This window comes from Cervus elaphus, chromosome 30 (assembly GCF_910594005.1).
Source record: "Cervus elaphus chromosome 30, mCerEla1.1, whole genome shotgun sequence".
NCBI lineage: Eukaryota > Metazoa > Chordata > Mammalia > Artiodactyla > Cervidae > Cervus > Cervus elaphus.
Window position 1 is genome coordinate 17,890,338 of NC_057844.1, and position 20,832 is coordinate 17,911,169.

Consider the following 20,832-nt stretch of genomic DNA (forward strand, 5'->3'; position numbering starts at 1 on the left):
CACTTTAACATCCACAAGTCTATCATCCTGTGTTTGTTATTGTTATTTAATTGCTCAGTTGTGTCCGACTCTTTTGCGACCCCATGGACTGTAGCCCACTGGACTCCTCTGTCCTTGGGATTTCCCAGGCAAGAATACTGGAGTGGGTTGCCATTTCCTTCTCCAGAGGATCATCCTGACGGACCCAGGGATTAAACCCACATCTCCTGCGTTGACAGGCGGGTTCTTTACCACTGAGCCACCAGGGAAACCTGCATCCTATGTTAAGCATCAGGAAAATAAGTTCAGGAAATCATGGAATTTCAGGTTTGGAAGGGGTTTTAAAGGTCATTTTCAGAAACTCCTAATTCTGGAAGCTGCATAAATAATGTAGAGGGGCCCAAGGTTGTTTAAGTGGAAGATCCACCTTGCCTTGTCTGACCTAGCCATCTGGAATTGAAGACTATAGGGGCCCAGATCAAAGGACCAACTTATTAGCATGTAGAAAGGTGGTGAAGGTAACACTAGTGACCTAGCAAATAAAATCCTTATTCAAAATGGCTTTAATTAGAGAACATGCACAGTGGTACTACACATGGAGTTTCTTTGATTCTGGAGATAGAATGGGGAAAGTATTTATACAATCAGCTGGGCTTTGAAGTCACACCTAGTTTCAAATTCTATCACTTAATTAGCTGTATCATCCTAAAGAGATAACTGATTGCTTTGTGTCTTTGTTTCTTCTTTTTCATAGAGTTGTCATAAAAATTAAAATAGTTAATAAGCACAAGGCCCCTGACGTGGTATCCGAGCAAGTGTTCAATATATTAAAGGTTTTACATTATTCTTAATCTCATTTCATTTCTGAAAATACAGACTATTCTCGTTATGTGTGGTAATTATATTCTATACAATCACCATGAATGCTGTATTAGCAAATATTGAATCATTGTCTTCCAGCAAAACACAGAGTTGGATTCCTACAAACCTCTGACCACATTTTTATCAGCTAATCAATATGTAACTTTGTTTTATGTGGGTTTCTGTTTTAAGAAACCTTATTTTGTGTGTGTGTATGTGTATGTGTTAAATGGGGTCCCTGGGGGCTCAGTGGTAAAGAATTCACATGCCAGGCAGATATGGGTTCAAGATCCCCTGGGGAAGGAAATGACAACCTACTCCAGTGTTCTTGCCTGGAAATTTCCATGAAGAAGGAGTTTTGAGAGCTATAGTCCAGAGGTCATAAAGAAGTCAGACACAACTTAGTGACTGAGCACACACACACACACATGTGTTAGACTTTACACAAGTGTTAGGTCAGATTCATTCAGGACTGAGTTATAGTGCTGTTGGCCCTGAGTTCAAAATTGAATAATGTCTATATAATATAGGGTAATTAATAATTATGTGTGTGTGTTGCTCAGTCATGTCTGACTGTTCATGACCACATGGACTGTAGCTTGCCAAGTTCCTTTGTTTATGGGATTCTCCAGGCAAGAATACTGGGATGGGTTACCAATCCCTCCTGTAGGGGATCTTCCCAACCCAGGAATCGAACCTGGGTCTCCCACGTTGCAGACAGATATTTTATCATCTGAGCCACCAGGAAGCCCAATTAATAATTATAACACATAATATATCCCATAATGTATACTATGTATTTTAATATATATAATGTTATAACTTACATTTAATTAACATTGAACTCATGGCCAACAGCACTGTAACTCATGCCTGAAGAAGCTTATTTGACACATGTGTTTTCACTATCATGTGCATCCAGCCTTCTTGCTTTTAGGAATACTAGAGAGCACTTCAGCACTGTACTTGGTGGACAGTTTAGAAGGCAGCATCACCAACAAAAAGCACAAACGTGTGAGAAGCGTGGCGCTAAACAGTGCAAAAAGGACACTTGCTTATATAATGAGAGCTGAAACCTCCTGTTGCACCTCAGCTTGGCCAAGAACTTGGGTGCTGTGGGTGGGGTGTACGGGACCACTTAAAGTTTTCACTACTCTGTACATGTGTGTGTCCACACATGGCCATGCCAAAACTGCCAGTATTGATTTGGGGGTTATAAATATATTTTAGTGAGTTGATATATCACAAATATGGGATTTTCAAATAATGAGGACCAACTGTAATAGTTCTTTCTGCTTACACGAATGGGTTCTTGCACTGAATTCTGAAAATATAAATGTAAAGATCAGAGTGTAAAGACACCAGTTTTCAGGTGTGTCTTGTTTAATTAAAATCTACACTTCTGCTCTTATCTCCTCCTCCTCCCACATGCATTCTGCCCTGGGACCGTGTGCTGTTTGAAATCCCTGAGCACGGCAGGGTCTTTTCCGGCTCTGGGCTCTTCTCCATAGGGTTCCCCCCGTCTATGATGGGACAGAGTTTCTGTGTCGGCAGGCCCTGGGGGCCCGCAGCCTGGACGTGACTGCCCAGCCGCTCACCATGCCTGGGATCTGGGGCAGGGGGTTTACCCTCCTGGCTACAGGTTCGTCGGCTATAAAATCGAGATGGAGAAAGCATTTACCTATAAGGATACTGTGAAAATTAATGGAATCATGTTCATTAAACACTCCACACAATGCCTGGCATATCCTCCAGTCCTCTATTTCTCTGTCTGGTAGGATTCTTTAAGCCTGCCTCCGTGTCACTTCCTGCCTCCAGGTCACTTCCTCTGTGCACACCTTGAAGATTCCCCAGGCACAGCCCAACCATTTTTCCTCTTGTTCCCAACTCACTTTTGCCCATAATATCAGCCAGTAAGTTCATTCAGGGTATTCTGTAAGATGCTATGGAAAAACCTGAGTGAATTTTTTGACCAACTCAATAGTTACTAAGACACTTGCGGAGAGTGACAGCTGACAAGCCTCCTTCTCTGTAAGCTCTGTGTGGGAAGAGACGGGACCTTTCAATCTTGGTTTTAGCAGTGCCCATGAGGAAGTGAGATACATAGTAGGTGTTCAGTAGTGCTTGCTGAATACTCGCTGAGTGATTAAACAAACACACATAATTATAAATAGAACTCATGAAAACTAATGGCTCAAAAAATTGGAAGGAAAATGTTGGGCAGATATAACATATGTGCTTTTTAAAAAATGAAACCTAAGACCTTGTATAATATGTTAACTTAGGCCTAAACAGATACAACAAATTATGTATTCTGTATTTCAACTCTCCAGACTAGAGTTTCTCAAAATGTGGTTGTAATCACCTGGGAAATGTACTAATTAGGTAGATTCCTATAATCTATTACAGAGCTGCTGAATATGCATGATGTTTAACAAGCTTCTCAGGTGATGTTTGATACCCATTGTGTGTGGTGGCTGGTCAAACTTTTCAGGATAATCTCATGAACCCTGGGATTCAATAGCATTTAAATGCCTTGGTGAGGGGCAGGAGCCATGTGTGTTTTGCTCAATATCATACTGTGTTATCTGGAACAAGGTATGATGTAGAAATAACACAATAGTTTCTGGTTTAAAAAGTAAATGAATTATGCAGGTGAAAGCCAAGTTCAGAGTCCTCAGTAAGCACTGTGGGTTGTATTACTCAAACAGGGGCCCCAGAGCTTACAGGTTATCAAACTTTACTGTGGTTATCAATCACCTGGAAAGTCTGTTTTAAAAGAATCAGTAAGATTTACTCTCTGGTTTTTCATTGTTGTTGTTCAATAGCTAAGTTGTGTCTGACTCTTTCCGACCCCATGAACTGCAGCACGCCAGGCTTCCCTGTCCCTTATAATCTCCCTGAGTTTGCTCAAACTCATGTCCACTGATTCAGTGATGCCATCCAACCATCTCATCCTCTGTTGCCACCTTCTTCTCCTGCCCTCAATCCTTCCCAGCATCAGGGTCTTTTCCAGTAAGTCAGTTCTTCGCATCAGGTCACTGAAGTGTTGGAGCTTCAGCTTCAGCATCAGTCCTTCCAATGAGTATTCAGGGTTGATTTCCTTTGGGATTGACTTATTTGATCTCCTTGCTGTCCAAGGGACTCTCAAGAGTCTTCTCCAGCATGGTAGTTTGAAAGCATTGAGATGAAGTCTGGAGGGGGACTTGGTGTGGTGCTGTTTGGAGTAATTTTGACTTGATTTTTAGCCTGAAAATTTTTTTAACATAATTATACATGATCCCAATGTGATCCCCCCTTTGATAAATAGAGTGTATCATTCAAGCAGTGGTCTGATGACTGAAATCTATGGTAAACAAGGCTTTGGTATGTGGTTTAGCTGTGGGATGTGTAGATATCAATGCACAGAAGAGTTTCTATGTAATATTTGATACTTGATTTAATTAAAATTGTAAACAGTGTTGACCACAGGATACTGGGAGCTCAGTAGTGTTTTTGCAATAAACACACAACAACCATCATGTGTTCAGGTTATGTTTAGAGGAAGAAGTGTCACTTAGCCTCTCTTCTCTTCTGGAACTACAGGAGAAATGAGACAGGGGAAATGTGAATCCTGCTCACCCTCTTCTGTACATACAATATTTGATTCATGAAAAACAACGTTGGCACCATGATCTCTCAAAATGATTCCCACATCGTTGGAGACTGTAATTGCTACGTATTATAAAGTTCTGTTGGCTTTTCTCTTTTGTGAAGTTTGTTTTTATGTCTTTTACAAGGCTTCTGGTAATGAATCATCCACTATGTCTTCATTACTAAAAGCCGCACCCACCTGCTGCTCCACTTGCAACTTTCTAGCAGCTGGATGCCTGCAGGTGATGCGGAGGGACTAGAGTTTCTGTACTGACTGCAATGGGGTGGGAGAAGCAGAAAAACCCAAGTTCACATTTTCTGCCTCTGGCTTGTACTTCGCACAGGGTAATTCACATGCACTTCTGCCTTTATTTTATCTGCAGCTTGAAGGTAGGTGCATTTAAAAATAATCTCTAAGAAGCTCTTCCGCTTGATGAATTTAGAAAGGTTAATTACACTTACAACGTTTCTTTGAAGTGGATAGGGTGAACCATTGCATTTGGTTTACTGATTAGTGTCGTAGTAAGTTGCTTCATTAGAGTTGGGCTGTAATAATATTTTATTGCATGTTGTTCTGCCCTCCTCTTGGGCCATTTTGACCATTATCCCCTTGAGAGTCAAATGACCTAGTGGGATTGGTAGTAGGTGGCAGCAAGACAGGAGAGAGAACCTGGAGCAGGCATTAGAACATCTGGATTCCAGCTCTGGCTTCATTATTGATCAGCAGGGTCAGCTTGATCAAGACAGATTCAGGGACACTCAATTTCTTTTGCCTTATTTTAAACAACAGGAATAACAGCTATCTTGCCTCACCCAGCATTGCTGAGGACCACAGGAGAGATGTAAAAGGGTTCATTTTAAAGAGGAAAGGCATTAATAAATACAAGCTACAATTAGAGCAAATATTATTTCCATGATTTTTTGTTGTTCTGATGAGGAGACTGAGCTGCAAAAGAATTAGTAAGAAAAATCATCAGTTCATTAGGGAAAAACTATGAGTTGATTCATGATAAAATTTTTTATGCTGCGTATTTGCTGAGAAGGTTACAACTTTTTCTCTCATATTATTTCCCATTAGTGAGTACCTGATATTTTTATGGTAGTTAAATTTTTCCACTCATGTGCATAGATAATTTTTTTAATGCTTATAGGAGACTAAAGGAAGAAACATTCATGTTTTTAAATGCGAATTTTGTTTATAAATGAAAACTACAGGCTCTTTTTTCTTAACTGTTTCCTATTAAAGGAAAAAAATGAATTATTTAACATTTTTTCTACCTGGGCACATAAGCTTTCCTTCAGCTTGTTAGTGAGACTGTGTAGCCAGGGTGACCATGCTTATTGAAGAAGATGATCTGTCTGGAGGGACTATGATGTCTCACTACTCTATATTCTGCTACTGTTTTGTTTTTCTTCAGAGGTCATTTTATTTGCTTGTTTGTTTGAAAAGTTATACATGTTCACGGCAAAAGTCTCAAAAAATCCAAATAGAACCTGAGTGAAAAAATTTTTCACTCCCTTTCAATCTATTCACTTAGTTTCTTTCTCAAAGGACTGTCCTTGACTAACTCCAGAGAGAGTCCATGAGTATATAAATGTGTTTGTACATCTTTTTCAGAAAATCACAAATGATGGCATAACACATACACTGTAAAATGTATTTTACTTAGCAATATTTTCCTGTGGTTACCTTTCACTTCCTGTCCAACTTCGTTTCCCCTAAAGGTACTAATTGGTTATCTAGATAACCATCATGGTGTAATCACCCACCTAGAGCCAGACACATCCTAGAGTCCGAAGTCAGGTGGGCCTTAGGAAGCATCACAACAAAGATAGAAACAAAGATAGGTGATGGAATTCCAGCTGAGCTATTTTAAGTTCTATAAAGATAATGCTGTTAAAGTGCTGCACTCAATATGCCAGCAAATTTGGAAAGCTCAGCAGTGGTCACAGGACTGGAAAAGGTCAGTTTCCATTCCAATCCCAAAGAAGGGCAATACGAAAGAACGTTCAAACAGCTGCACAATTGCACTCATCTCACATGATGGCAAAGTAAGGCTCAAAATTCTCCAACTGAGGCTTCAACAGTATGTGAAACGAGAATTTCCAGATGTTCAAGCTGGATTTAGAAAAGGCAGAGGAACCAAAGATCAAATTGCCAACATCCATTGGATGATCAAAAAACCAAGAGAGTTCCAGAAAAACATCTACTTCAGCTTTATCGACTATGCCAAAGCCTTTGACTGTGTGGATCACAATAAACTGTGGAAAATCCTGAAAGAAATGGGAATACCAGGTCACCTGATCTGCACCACCACCTCCTGAGAAATCTGTATGCATGTCAAGAAGCAACAGTTAGAACCTGATGTAGAACAATGGACTGGTTCCAAATTGGGAAAGGAGTATGTCAAGGCTGTATACTGTCACCCTGCTTATTTAACTTATATGCAGAGTACATCATGCAAAATGCTGGACTGGATGAAGCATAAGCTGGAATCAAGGTTTCCAGGAGAAATATCAGTAACCTCAGATATGCAGATGGCACCACTATTACGGCAGAAAGTGAAGAGGGACTAAAGAGCCTCTTGATGAAAGTGAAAGAGGAGAGTGAAAAAGCTGGCTTGAAACTCAACATTCAATGAAATAAGATCATGGCATCTGGTTCCATCACTTCATGGTAAATAGATGGGGAAACAGTGGAAACAGTGACAGCCTTTATTTTCTTGAGCTCCAAAATCACTGCAGATGGTGACTGCAGCCATTGAAAGTAAAAGATGCTTGCTCCTTGGAAGAAAAGTTATGACCAACCTAGACAGCATATTAAAAAGCAGAGATATTACTTTGCCAACAAAGAAGGTCCGTCTAGTCAAAGCTATGGCTTTTCTGGTAGTTATGTATAGATATGAGAGTTAGACCATGAAGAAAGCTGAGCACTGAAAAACTGATGCTTTTGAACTGTGGTAATGGAGAAGACTCTTGAGAATCCCTTGGACTACAAGGAGATCCAACCAGTCAATCCTAAAGGAAATCTGTCCTTAATATTCATTGGAAGGACTGATGTTGAAGCTGAAGCTCCAATACTTTGGCCACCTGATGCAAAGAACTGACTCATTGGAAAAGACCCTGATGCTGGGAAAGATTGAAGGCAGGAGGAGAAGTGGACGACAGAGGATGAGATGGTTGAATGGCATTGATCACTTGATAAACGTGAGTTTGTGCAAGCTCCGGGAGTTGGTGATAGACAGGGAAGCCTGGTGTGCTGCAGTCCCTTTGGTAGCAAAGAGTTGGACATACTTGAGTTGCTGAACTGAGCTGAGTAATTGTCTTGATTTCATGTTTGTTTTCTTTACTTAGTACTGATTCAACGCTAAGTAGCTACATGTGCTATTTATCTACTCAGTCCATCAAATAGCCTACTGATGTTGCCTCCTAAAGAAGTTTCTCCTGATGTGTTCCTTGATGAACTGCTTGTCATCAGTACCTGGTACAAGCTCTCATCCTGAGATCTTCTGTCACTGTCATCCTGAGGATTTCATTGCCTCTTTTCTGTGTGGGAGTCTCTGTGTCCTACTTCTCCATTCTTTCTACTTCTTGGTTTACTCCATCACTTTGGTGAAGTGTGGTCTTCAGTACTCTCCAGAGGAGGAAGATATAGGACATAACTTTTCCTGAGGTCTTGAGTATCTGAAAATATCTTTATTCTGTGTTTACATTTGACTGATGGTGCAATTGAGAATTAAGGATCTGGTGTGCAGAAGAGTTAGCATATTTAGCCTGATCATGCTATCCTTAGAAAGCCTGCTTGCAAGGTTGTCCCTTGTCTGGGGTCTGGAAACTTGGATTATAAACTGTTCCCTACACTGATATAAACATTCCTTGAATGATAAGAGTGCTTTCCTATGTCTTAGTTTTTTGTGCAAGCAACATAGTTTATGCTGAACACCTTTCTTTTGGGAGTGTGGAATTTTGGTACATTCTGGGCAAAGGATGTCTATAATGCTGCTATTGCTGCTTAGTCGCTAAGTCCTATCTGACTCTTTGCAACCCCATGACTGTAGCCCACAAGGCTCTTCTGTCCAAGGAATGGTTTTCCATTTCCTTCTCCAGCAGACCTTCCCGACCCAGGGATCAAACCCCAGTCTCCTGCTGGGCAGGCAGATTCTTTTTCTACTGAGCTACCTGGGAAGTCCCCCTATATGACCATTTAATAAAAATCTCAGACATTGCATCTCTAGAGCTTTTCTGGTAGACATCAGATATGATGTCACACAGGTGGAAGAGATCAGAATTGCTGGAAGAGTGAAGCACTTCATTTGTGACTCCACTGAGGGAGGACTCCTGGAAGTTTGAGCCTGGTATCCTCAGGACTTAACCAAATGTGCCAATCCCTTTGCTGAATTTCTCTTGCCTCCTTCTGTTCTTACAAACCACAGCAGTGACTACAACCATATCCTGTGAGTTCTCCCAGGGAATCATTAAACATGGGGGTTTGGTCTTGGGGACCCCCTTGATATAGTTAGAAACTGCTTTCCTTCTGAATTTGTTGGACATCCACTACCTTTTAGTTTCCATATTGTTGAGAAGTCAGAAGTCAGTCCTAGTTCTGACCTTTATGTGTGATGTGACTCCCTTCCTTTTTGCTCTCAAGTCTTTTAGAATCTTTACTGTCCTCTGTTGTAAAATGCTGAAATGTCATGACGTGCTGTGGTGTTTAATTTCATCTGATCAGCTGGTGGCCTAATGAATCCTTTTAATCTCTGAACATTGTCATTTCTTTATGAAAAATTTTTCATAAATTACTCTTGGATGATTTCCTTGCTTTTACTTTCTCAGTCTTCTATTTATGGATTCCCATTATTTGGATGTTGTACCTCTCATCTAGTCTTCTAATATTCTTGCTTTTTTCCTCTCCTATTTTCCATATCTTTGACTAATTTCATGTAAGTTTCTTTCATTTTTATCTTCTAAATAGATTATGGCATTTTTCATTTCTTCTCTAGAATCTTAATTTTTAAGAGCTCATTTTACTCTCTGAATGTTCTTTTTTAATACCATTTTATTCTTTTCTTCCTGAGTAGTATTAGTTATAGTTATTTTGAAACTATTGCTCCCTAGGAGGATCTCTGTTTCTGCCTGGAGCACTACAGTTACATGATTCTTTTGGTTATTTTCATGTCATGGGTTTTCTTTCAGTTCAATTCAGTCGCTCAGTCATGTCCGACTCTTTGAGACCTATGGACTAGAGCACTCAAGGTTTCCCTGTCCATCACCAACTCCCAGAGCCTATTCAAACTCATGTCCATCACGTCGGTGATGCCATCCAACCATCTCATCCTCTGTTGTCCCCTTCTCCTCCCGTCTTCAATCTTTCCCAGCATCAGGGTCTTTTCAAATGAGTCGATTCTTCACATCAGGTGGCCAAAGTATTGGAGTTTCAGCTTCAGCATCAGTCCTTCCAATGAACACGCAGGACTGATCTCCTTTAGGATGGACTGGTTGGATCTCCTTGCAGTCCAAGGGACTCTCAAGAGTCTTCTCCAACACCACAGTTCAAAAGCATCAGTTCTTCAGCACTCAGCTTTCTTCACAGTCCAACTCTCACATCCATACATGACTACTGGAAAAATCATAGCTTTGACTAGATGGACCTTCGTTGGCAAAATGTCTCTACTTTTTAATATGCTGTCTAGGTTGCTATACCTTTTCTTCCAAGGAGCAAATGTCTTTTAATTTCATGGCTGCATACACCATCTGCACTGATTTTGGAGCCCCAAGAAAATAAAGTCTGTCACTGTTTCCATTGTTTCCCCATCTATTTGCCATGAAGTGATGGGACTGGATGCCATGATCTTCATTTTCTGAATATTGAGTTCTAAGCCAACTTTTTCACTCTCCTCTTTCACTTTCATCAACAGGCTCTTTAGTTTTTCTTCACTTTTTGCCATAGGGTGGTGTCATCTGTGTATCTGAGGTTATTGATATTTCTCCCGGCAGTCTTGATTCCGGCTTTTGCTTCATGTAGTCTGGCATTTTGCATGCTATCCTCTGCATATAATTTAAATAAGCAAAGTGACAATATACAGCCTTGACGCACTCCTTTCCCTATTTGGAACCAGTCTGTTGTTCCATGTCCATTTCTAACTGTTGCTTCTTGACATGCATACAAATTTCTCAGGAGGCCTGGTATTCCAAACTCTTTAAGAATTTTCTGCAGTTTGTTGTGATCCACACAGTCAAAGGCTTTATCATAGTCAATAAAGCAAAAGTAGATGTTTTTCTGTAATTCTCTTGCTTTTTTCATGATCCAGCAGATATTGGCAATTTGATCTCTGGTTCCTCTGCCTTTTCGAAATCCAGCTTGAACATCTGGAAGTTCATGGTTCCTGTACTATTGAAGCCTGGGTTGGAGAATTTTGAGCACTACTTTGCTGGTGTGTGAGATGGGTGCAGTTGTGCAGTAGGTTGAGCATTCTTTGGCATTGCCTTTATTTGGGATTGGAATGAAAACTGACCTTTTCCAGTCCTTTGGCCACTGCTGAGTTTTCCAGATTTGCTGGCATATTGAGTGCAGCACTTTTATTTTCTTTAGGTGTTTGCTAATCCTTGACTCTCTCTTCATATTTAAGATTTGGCCAATAAAAATCTAAATTTGATGGAATTCCCTGGCAGTCCAGTGGTTAGGACTCTACACTTTCATCGCCACATGTGAAGGTTCAAACCCTGGCTGGGGAACCAAGATCCTGCAAACTGTGCAACAGCAACAATGAAAAAAAATCTATTTGAAATCTCTGAATGCATGGGTTTCACTTTTAACTCTAATTGTGGGTTTCACTGTAGACCTATCTGGCCAGGCAATTTCCTTGAAATGTCTGCTGTTGAGAAATTCTTTAGAATTTTAGGCTGCTTAGAATCCTTGGACAAGGAGCTGAATGACAGAAGAAAGTGTGCATAGTCTCATTCTGGAAGTAAAAATTCAGTTACTTACCCTGTGGTCAGTATGATGTTTTCATCCTCAGTTCTACTTGGACTCTCCAATCCAAAAACTGTCTTACCGTTTCTAGAGGTCCCAAGTAACTCTGGTATTGAAAATGAGAAATACTTGGGGATTTGACTGATTTTTAAGTAGACTACAACTTACTCCTCTTTCATTATCACCAGTATCCCCTCTTGCAGAGGTAATTGGTGTTGTCAGCTTCTGAAACTTCTGGGGTTTCTATTTGGTGGTACAGATCAGGTTAATGCTTAGCTTTCTTCACTATTGCGTGCTGTTGAGTCACTGCTTTTCCTACCAAAGAAAAGTTTCCTTAATCACCTGCCTACTAGCTACAAACTTTTCTTCCTATTTCTTCTATCATTCTCTGTACTTATAAATTTATGCCTTAAAAAAATGTCCTTATAGTTGTTTTGGAAGGATTTGGGAAAAGAAAGAAAGTAAATATATGCTTAAAAGGCTATATTAACCCAGAATTTCTTAGACCCTTAAAGTATGTTTTACATCTTTATATCTGTAGTGCCTAAAATGTTATTTGATAAATATTAGGTCCTCAACATGTTTTAATTGTGTGTATGCTTATGTAAATATATATACATTATATCTGAATAGCATATATATCATATGTGCATATTTGTTACCAATGAAAGAAATACAACTAGATAAATTTAAGCCTAAAAGATTATTTATTGTCCTATATAATAAGAAATTCAGGTATGAATCTTACTTTCAGCACAAATGGGTCTAAGAGCTCTACTGGAATAATCAGCTCTCTTGTACTTTCATGCTGTTTCAGAAACTCTCTGCATGTGCTTTTATCTGTGTTTTGGCCTTTTTCTTCCCTTAACAGACATAGAGCAGGCAGGATGATTCATAGCTTTTAGCTCCATGATTCTTCGGGCCCTAAATTGAAAAATCCCAGAGACGAACTTTTACTGGTCTGGCTTTAGTCACGCATCTACTCCTGAACCAATCTGTGTGGCTAGAAGGATGGAATGTATCAGAGTTTAACAAACTATGGCCCATGGGCTAAATCAGTGTACCACCTGAGGTTTTATTGTTTAGTTTTTCATACCACAAGGTAGGAATGGCCTTTGCATTTTTAAATGGTTAAAAACATACCCATATAGTATGTTCCATTTTGCCTTTGTTCCTTTGTTCCTCAAAGTCTAAAATATTTACCCTGTGATATGCTATGAATGTCTGAGTCTGGGTATGGATCACATACAATGGCCCTGACTAGAGGAATGAGATAACAATGATTGTCAGCCTCATTAGAGCCACTGTTTATAGTGGAAGAGCAGCAGCTTCCCAAATAAAGAATACATCCCGAATAAGCCAAAACTCACAAACATCCATATGCGTGGGTAATAATTCATCCCTGAGCATGAAGAATTATTTCTGTTAATGTTACAAACCCAAACACATATTCATGTAGATGCTATGTAATTAAAACCATTTCTCTTCATTCTTCCAACAACTTGGCAGCTATTATAGTTGTAGCACTGTGGGGAGAACCTTAATTTATCTCTATTACTAAGACTGAAAGACTGTCCACTGGTCTAGGAGGAGGGTGTTGTTTAAGTTTGGTTGGAACATTATTCATTTGCATCAGTTTTCAAGCTCAGTACTGAGAGAGAGAGAGAACTAGCCATTTGATCTAGATCAATTCAATGGTTAATTTATTATTTATTTAACAAACATTTCTTAACACTGATACAGGGCCAAGCACTGGGTGTACAATGGGAAACAAAATGCAGTTTCTCTCTACAAGGAATTATGGTGTAATGGAACATTTGAAGCAGACATAACTTTTTCAGTGTGGTTTTCCAAGCCCTTCTTCAACTAGCTTCACCTCACTGATTTATGCAGATCTCCCTACTACAATTTACTCCAAACATGCATTTCAGTTGGGTCAGTAAATGACCCCTATTAGGGCATAATCACCCCTATCTGTAAGCTTGGTTTCCTTTCCAGAATTGTGTGTGTGTGTGTCTGTGTGTCTGTGCAGTCGCTTCAGTCCATGTCTGACTCTTTGTGACCACATGGACCACCAGGTTTCTCTGTCAATAGGATTCCCCAGGAAAGAATACTAAAGTGGGTTGCCATTCCCTCCTCCAGGGAATCTTCCTGACCCAGGAGTTGAACCTGTGACTCCTATACTGCAGGCAGATTCTTTATTGCTGAGCCACTGGGGAAGCCCCTTTCCACAAATGCTTCTTCATAAATCCAATGAGTATTTCCTTTAATTCCCAACCTAAGGCTAATTTGCTTTTTAGCATATCCTACCTATAATTTGCTTCATTGCTCAGTTGTAAAGAATCTGCCTGAAATGTGGAAGATCTGGATTTGATTCCTGTGTCAGAAAGATCCCCTGGAGAAGGAAATGGCAACCCACTCCAGTATTCTTGCCTGGAGAATCCCATGGGCAAAGGAACCTGGCAGGTTACAGTCCATGGGGTTGCAAGAGTTGGACACAACTTAGCAACTAAACCACCACCTATAATTTACAAATTTCTATAGCTCCTATAGTCCATACATATAACCCAAGTCTAGATAATATGCCATCCCTATAATTATATGTTAGGTTTTCATTACAACAGCTTGAGGGTTAAGCTCATACAGTCTCTGTATTTAAGTCTCGAATAAAATTCAGTGTTTCACCTTTAAATAAATAGATTGACTTTGTCTGATATTTGAGGATGAAGATGACAAAAAGATCATATCCAATTACATGACTCAGTAACAGTTAAAATTTTAATTCATTCACTAGAGATATCCATTTAGAAGTAATAAATACATTTTCATTTACTCTTAGGCCATTTAAAATCTACTCCAAAGGCAAAATACTATATAGCCTTTGAACAAAGCTATTCATTATCAGCATTATTTTTAATAGCAGTTGAAATGTCCATTAACAGGGAACTGGTTCAGTGATTCTGGTTCATTAACCCAATGAAGTACTATGCAGCCGAGAAAAGGTATAGATAAGACATCAGGATACTAATATGCCCTGATATCCAAAATATACTGTTAAGGCAGCATGGAAAGAGTGCTATCTTTGTGTAAGAAATAGGAAGTCAATTTGGGTGTATATTAATATATGAATTTACTTATTAAAAAGAGCAAAAAGATAATGCAAAGTTAATAAGTATGGTTACTTATTATCTTCATTAACATCTATTTCTGCTTTATTGACTACGCCAAAGCCTTTGACTGTGTGGATCACAACAAACTGTGGAAAATCCTGAAAGAGATGGGAATACCAGACCACCTGACCTGCCTCTTGAGAAACCTGTATGCAGGTCAGGAAGCAACAGTTAGAACTGGGCATGGAACAACAGACTGGTTCCCAATAGGAAAAGGAGTACATCAAGGTTGTATATTGCCACCCTGCTTATTTAACTTATATGTACATCATGAGAAATGTTGGGCTGGAAGAAGCACAAGCTGGAATCAAGATTGCTGGGAGAAATATCAATAACCTCAGATATGCAGATGACACCACCCTTATGGCAGAAAGTGAAGAGGAAGTAAAAAGCCTCTTGATGAAAGTGAAAGAGGAGAGTGAAAAAGTTGGCTTAAAGCTCAACATTCAGAAAACTAAGATCATGGCATCTAGTCCCATCATCTCGTGGGCAATAGATGGGGAAACAGTGGAAGCAGTGTCAGACTTTATTTTTGGGGGCTCCAAAATTACTGCAGATGGTGATTGCAGCCATGAAATTAAAAGACGCTTACTCCTTGGAAGGAAAGTTATGACCAACCTAGATAGCATATTAAAAAACAGAGACATTACTTTGCCAACAAAGGTCCATCTGGTCAAGGCTGTGGTTTTTCCAGTGGTCATGTATGGATGTGAGAGTTGGACTGTGAAGAAAGCTGAGCACTGAAAAATTGATGCTTTTGAACTGTGGTGTTGGAGAAGACTCTTGAGAGTCCCCTGGACTGCAAGGAGATCCAACCAGTCCATCCTAAAGGAGATCAGTCCTAGGTGTTCATTGGAAGGACTGATGCTGAAGCTGAAACTCCAATACTTTGGCCACCTCATGTGAAGAGTTGACTCATTGGAAAAGACCCTGATGCTGGGAGGGATTGGGGGCAGGAGGAGAAGGAGATGACAGAGGATGAGATGGCTGGATGGCATCACCGACTCTATGGGCATGAGTTTGAGTAAACTCCGGGAGTTGGTGATGGACAGGGAGGCCTGGTGTGCTGCGATTCATGGGGTCACAAAGAGTTGGACACGACTGAGCGACAGAACTGAACTGAACCAAACGTCCACCACGTTGTGGTCTCAGGTCAAACAACAGGGAAGGAACACAGCTTATTAACAGAAAATTTGATTAAAGATTTACTGACCATGGCCCCACCCATCAGAACAAGACCCAGTTCCCCCCCCCCCCCAGTCTCTCCCATCATAAGTCTTTTATGCTTATCTCTCAGAGCACAGACAGAATGAAAACCACAATCACAGAAAATGAATCAAATGGATCACATGGACCACAGCCCCATCTAACTTAATGAAACTCTGAGCCATGCTGTGTAGGGCCACCCAAGATGGATGGGTCTTGGTGGAGAGTTCTGACAAAATGTGTCCATTGGAGAAGGCAATGGCAAACGACTTCAGAATTCTTGCCTTGAGAACCCCATGAACAGTATGAAAAAGCAAAAAGATATGACACTGAAAGATGAACTTTCCAGGTCAGTAGGTGCCCAATATGTGACTGGAGAAGAGTGGAGAAATAACCCCAGAATGAATGAAGCCAAAGCAAAAACAACACTGAGCTGTGGATGTGACAGGTGATGAAAGTGTCAAGGGAGTGTGTAATTTCCTCTGTTCTGCCTTGTCACAACAAAAATCTGAAGCATCGGAGCAGTGTTACAGCCCTCAGATGAACCAGAGTTACAGCTCAGTTTTATTTAGAAAGTAAAGGAAAATACATCCACAAGGCATGAGGGCATGCGGACCCAAAATGCAAAGAGAAGAGAGAAGCCTGGCCCAATTTTGGGTCCTCTTTTTATACGCTTTTCCTCCTCCCCCTGGGCCAGCCCTATGTAAATTGAGCTAGACAGGAGTGCTGTTTGTTCCACCTGAGATCCTCACTCTGGTCCTCGGGCCTTCCTCTGTTCTATTTTTGCAGGCTTTTCCCTTCCTTATCTTTTAGCAACTGCCATTTTGGACTCCTTTTTCCTATTCTAACTACCTAACAGAAGTAAAGTCCTATGCTGTAAAGAACAATATTGCATAGGAACCTGGAATGTTAGGTCCATGAATCAAAGCAAATTGGAACTGGTCAAACAGGAGATGGCAAGAGTGAACATCAGCATTTTAGGAATCAGTGAACTAAAATGGACTGGAATGGGTGAATTTAATTCAGATGACCATTTTGTCTACTACTGTGGGCAAGAATCCCTTAGAAGAAATGGAGTAGGCATCATAGTAAATGAAAGTGTCCAAAATGCAGTACTTGGGTGCAATCTCAAAGACGACAGAATGATCTCTGTTCGTTTCTAAGGCAAACCATTCAATATCACAGTAATCCAAGTCTATGCCCCACCCAATAATGCTAAAGAAGCTGAAGGTGAATGGTTCTATGAAGACCTACAAGACCTTCTAGAACTAACATCCAAAAAAGATGTCCTGTTCATTACAGGGGACTTGAATGCAAAAGTAAGAAGTCAAGAGATACCTGGAGTAACAGGCAAATTTGACCTTGGTGTACAGAATGAAGCAGGGCAAAGGATAACAGAGTTTTGCCAAGAGAACACACTGGTTATAGCAAACACCATCTTCCAACAATACAAAAGAAGACTCTACATGTGGACATCACCAGATGGTCAATACCGAAATCAGATTGATTATATTCTTTGCAGCCAAAGATGGAGAAGCTCTATACAGTCAGCAACAACAAGACCAGGAGCTGACTGTGGCTCAGACCATGAACTCCTTATTGCAAAATTTAGACTTAAGTTGAAGAAAGTAGGTAAAATCACTAGACCATTCAGGTGTGACCTAAATCAAATCCCTTATGACTATACAGTGGAAGTGAGAAATAGATTCAAGGGATTAGATCTGATAGAGTGCCTGAATAACTATGGACAGAGATTCATGACACTGTACAGGAGGCAGTGATCAAAAACACCTGCAAGAAAAAGAAATGCAAAAAGGCAAAATGGTTGTCTGAGGAGGCCTTACAAATAGCTGAGAAAAGAAGAGATGCGAAAGGCAAAGGAGAAAAAGGAAAGATATTCCCATTTGAATGCAGAGTTCCAAAGAATAGCAATGAGAGATAAGAAAGCCTTCCTAAGTGATCAATGAAAAGAAATAGAGGAAAACAATAGAATGGGAAAGACTAGAGATATCTTTAAGAAATTTAGAGATACAAAGGGAACATTTCATGCAAAAATGGGCCCAATAAAGGACAGAAATGGTATGGACATAATGGAAGCAGAAGACATTAAGAAGAGGTGGCAAGAATACACAGAAGGACAATACAAAAAAGATCTTCATAACCCAGATAATCACGATGATATTATCACTCACCTAGAGCCAGACATCCTGGAATGCGAAGTCAAGTGGGCCTTAGGAAGCATCACTGAGAACAAAGCTAGTGGAGGTGATGGAATTCCAGCTGAGCTGTTTCAAATCCTAAAAGATGATGCTATTAAAGGGCTGCACTCAACATGCCAGCAAATTTGGAAAACTCAGCAGTGTCCACAGGACTGGAAAAGGTCAGTTTTCATTCCAAACCCAAAGAAAGGCAATGCCAAAGAATGCTCAAACTTATGCACAATTGCACTCACACGCTAGCAAAGTAATGCTCAAAATTCTCCAATCCAGGCTTCAACAGTACATGAACCATGAACTTCCAGATGTTCAAGCTGGATTTAGAAAAGGCAAAGGAGCTAGAGATCAAACAGTGAACATGGTTGGATCATCTAAAAAGTAAAAGAGTTACAGAAAAACATGTACTTTTGCTTTACTGACTATGCCAAAGCCTTTGACACTGTGGATCAAAACAAAGTGTGGAGAATTTTTAGAGATAGATATACCAGACCACCTTACCTGCCTCCTGAGAAATCTGTATACAGGTCAAGAAGCAACAGTTGGAAATGGACAGGGAAAAACAGACGGATTCTAAATAGGGAAAGGAGTATGTCAAGGCTGTATATTGTAAGCCTGCTTATTTAACTTATATGCAGAGTACATCATGTGAAATGCCAGGCTTCATGAAGCACTAGCTGGAATCAAGATTGTTGGGAGAAATAACAATAACCTCAGATACACAGATGACACCACCCTTATGGCAGAAAGTGAAGAGGAACTAAAAAGCCTCTTGATGAAAGTGAAAGAGGAGAGTGAAAAAGTTGGCTTAGAACTCAACATTCAGAAAACAAAGATCATGGCATCCAGTTTTATCACTTCATAGCAAATAGATGGGGAAACAATGGAAACAGTGTCAGACTTTATTTTTTTGGGTTCCAAAATCACTGCAGATGGTGATTGCAGCCATGAAATTAAAACACTCTTGCTCCTTGGAAGAAAAGTTATGATCAACCTAGACAGCATATTAAAAAGTAGAGACATTACTTTGCCAACAAAGGTCCATCTAAAAGCTATGATTTTTCTGCTAGTCATGTATATATGTGAGAGTTGGACCATGGAGAAACCTGAGTGCTGAAGAATTGATGCTTTTGAACTGTGGTGTTGGAGAAGACTCTTGAGAGTCCCTTGGACTGCAAGAAGATGAAATCAGTCAATCCTAAAGGAAATCAGTCCTGAATATTCGTTGGAACGACTGATTCTGAAGCTGAAACTCCAATACTTTGGCCACCTGATGCAAAGAACTGACTTACTGGAAAAGACACTGATGCTTGGAAAGACTGAAGGCAGGAGGAGAAGGGGACAACAGAGGATGAGATTGTTGGGTGGCATCACCGACTTGATGGATAGGCGGTTTAGCCATCTCTGGGAGTTGGTGATGGACAGGGAAGCCTGGTGTGCTGCTGCCCATGGGGTCATTAAGAGTTGGACACAACTGAGTGATTGAGCTGAACTGAACTGAGCCTGTATGAGGAAGAAGGTAACCAGGTAGAGGAAAAAAGATGCTAGTGAGTCTTCAATGAATATCCCTCATTATATATAATAGCTTTCCGTTTTGGAACCCCATAAAAGTTTTTCCATAATTAAAAGAAATTAAACTCAGAAGAGAAAAGCAATCCCTTAATACTAGGAGGGGGGAAAAATAAGGAAATAAGTCTAACAGTATCAAGTTGGTGACATAGATACAGAGAAATAATCACTTCAACTGAGTTTAAGGCATAGTTATTTTAGTTGAATGTCTTTATTGGGATTTATTTCAGGGAGAAAACAAGTTGACATAAACTGCACTCAGTTAACATTAATAATAATCATATTGTTATTTTGAAACTGCTATAGAAATAATATATAATTATATGAACTTATGTTAGGACCTTTAGGAACTAAGACTTTTCAGGAAAGAAAAAAAAGGTAAAAGTATAAAGTCAAAGAATTCAAGTAAAAGTTCTGTGTTATTAAATTTGAAATAGAAATAGCAGTATGAACTTGTAATTTATTTTGTCTAATATGCATGTTTCCTGACTCTTTGTCCATTAAAAACCCTAGAAGCAATGATAGGTTTGCAATCAACACCCAAAGCAATGAGCTTTCTTATCACCCAGATTGTAGTTTCTAATATAATTTTCCACTGCAAGGGAGCACGACTCCTTGAAAAAATGGCTCAATTCCAGACCTGAAATAGGAGAAGAGCAAAATGAGTTTGAGATACCTTATTATGTTAGGAAAGGAAAAATGTTATCAAAGATTAATGGTTATTTCAATAGAACACAGAAACAACCTAAGGGGACTCTCATTGGCTCAGGATGGGACAAATTTAAGCATTAAAAACATAATAACTGCAACTGGGTAAAGCACATTCAGCATGAAATTCCGTAAGTTCTTCATAAAATAACTCACAGGACAGCATTGAGTTCAGTGTTGCTGGGGTATCAACTTTGAAAAGTGGTCAATAGAATGAAAGAATTATGGTTTGCTCCTATCTTTCCTGCAGCACATACAATCTTTTTGGTATAATGCTTGTCTGTAATGCCCAAATTGGTTCAGACAGAGTAGATAAAAAATAAAATCACAAAAATGCAAAAAAAAAAAAAAATGCAAAATACGTAAATATTTTGCAAGGCGAATGTCTTGAACTACCAAATTGCACCCACTGTGTGCAATCATTGCATCTTAGAAGAGCATAGTGGCTTGTGGAAGTATATACAAAATCTATACTCTTGTATCATATTCTCTTATTTCAGTTACTCATATGCATTGCTCTACA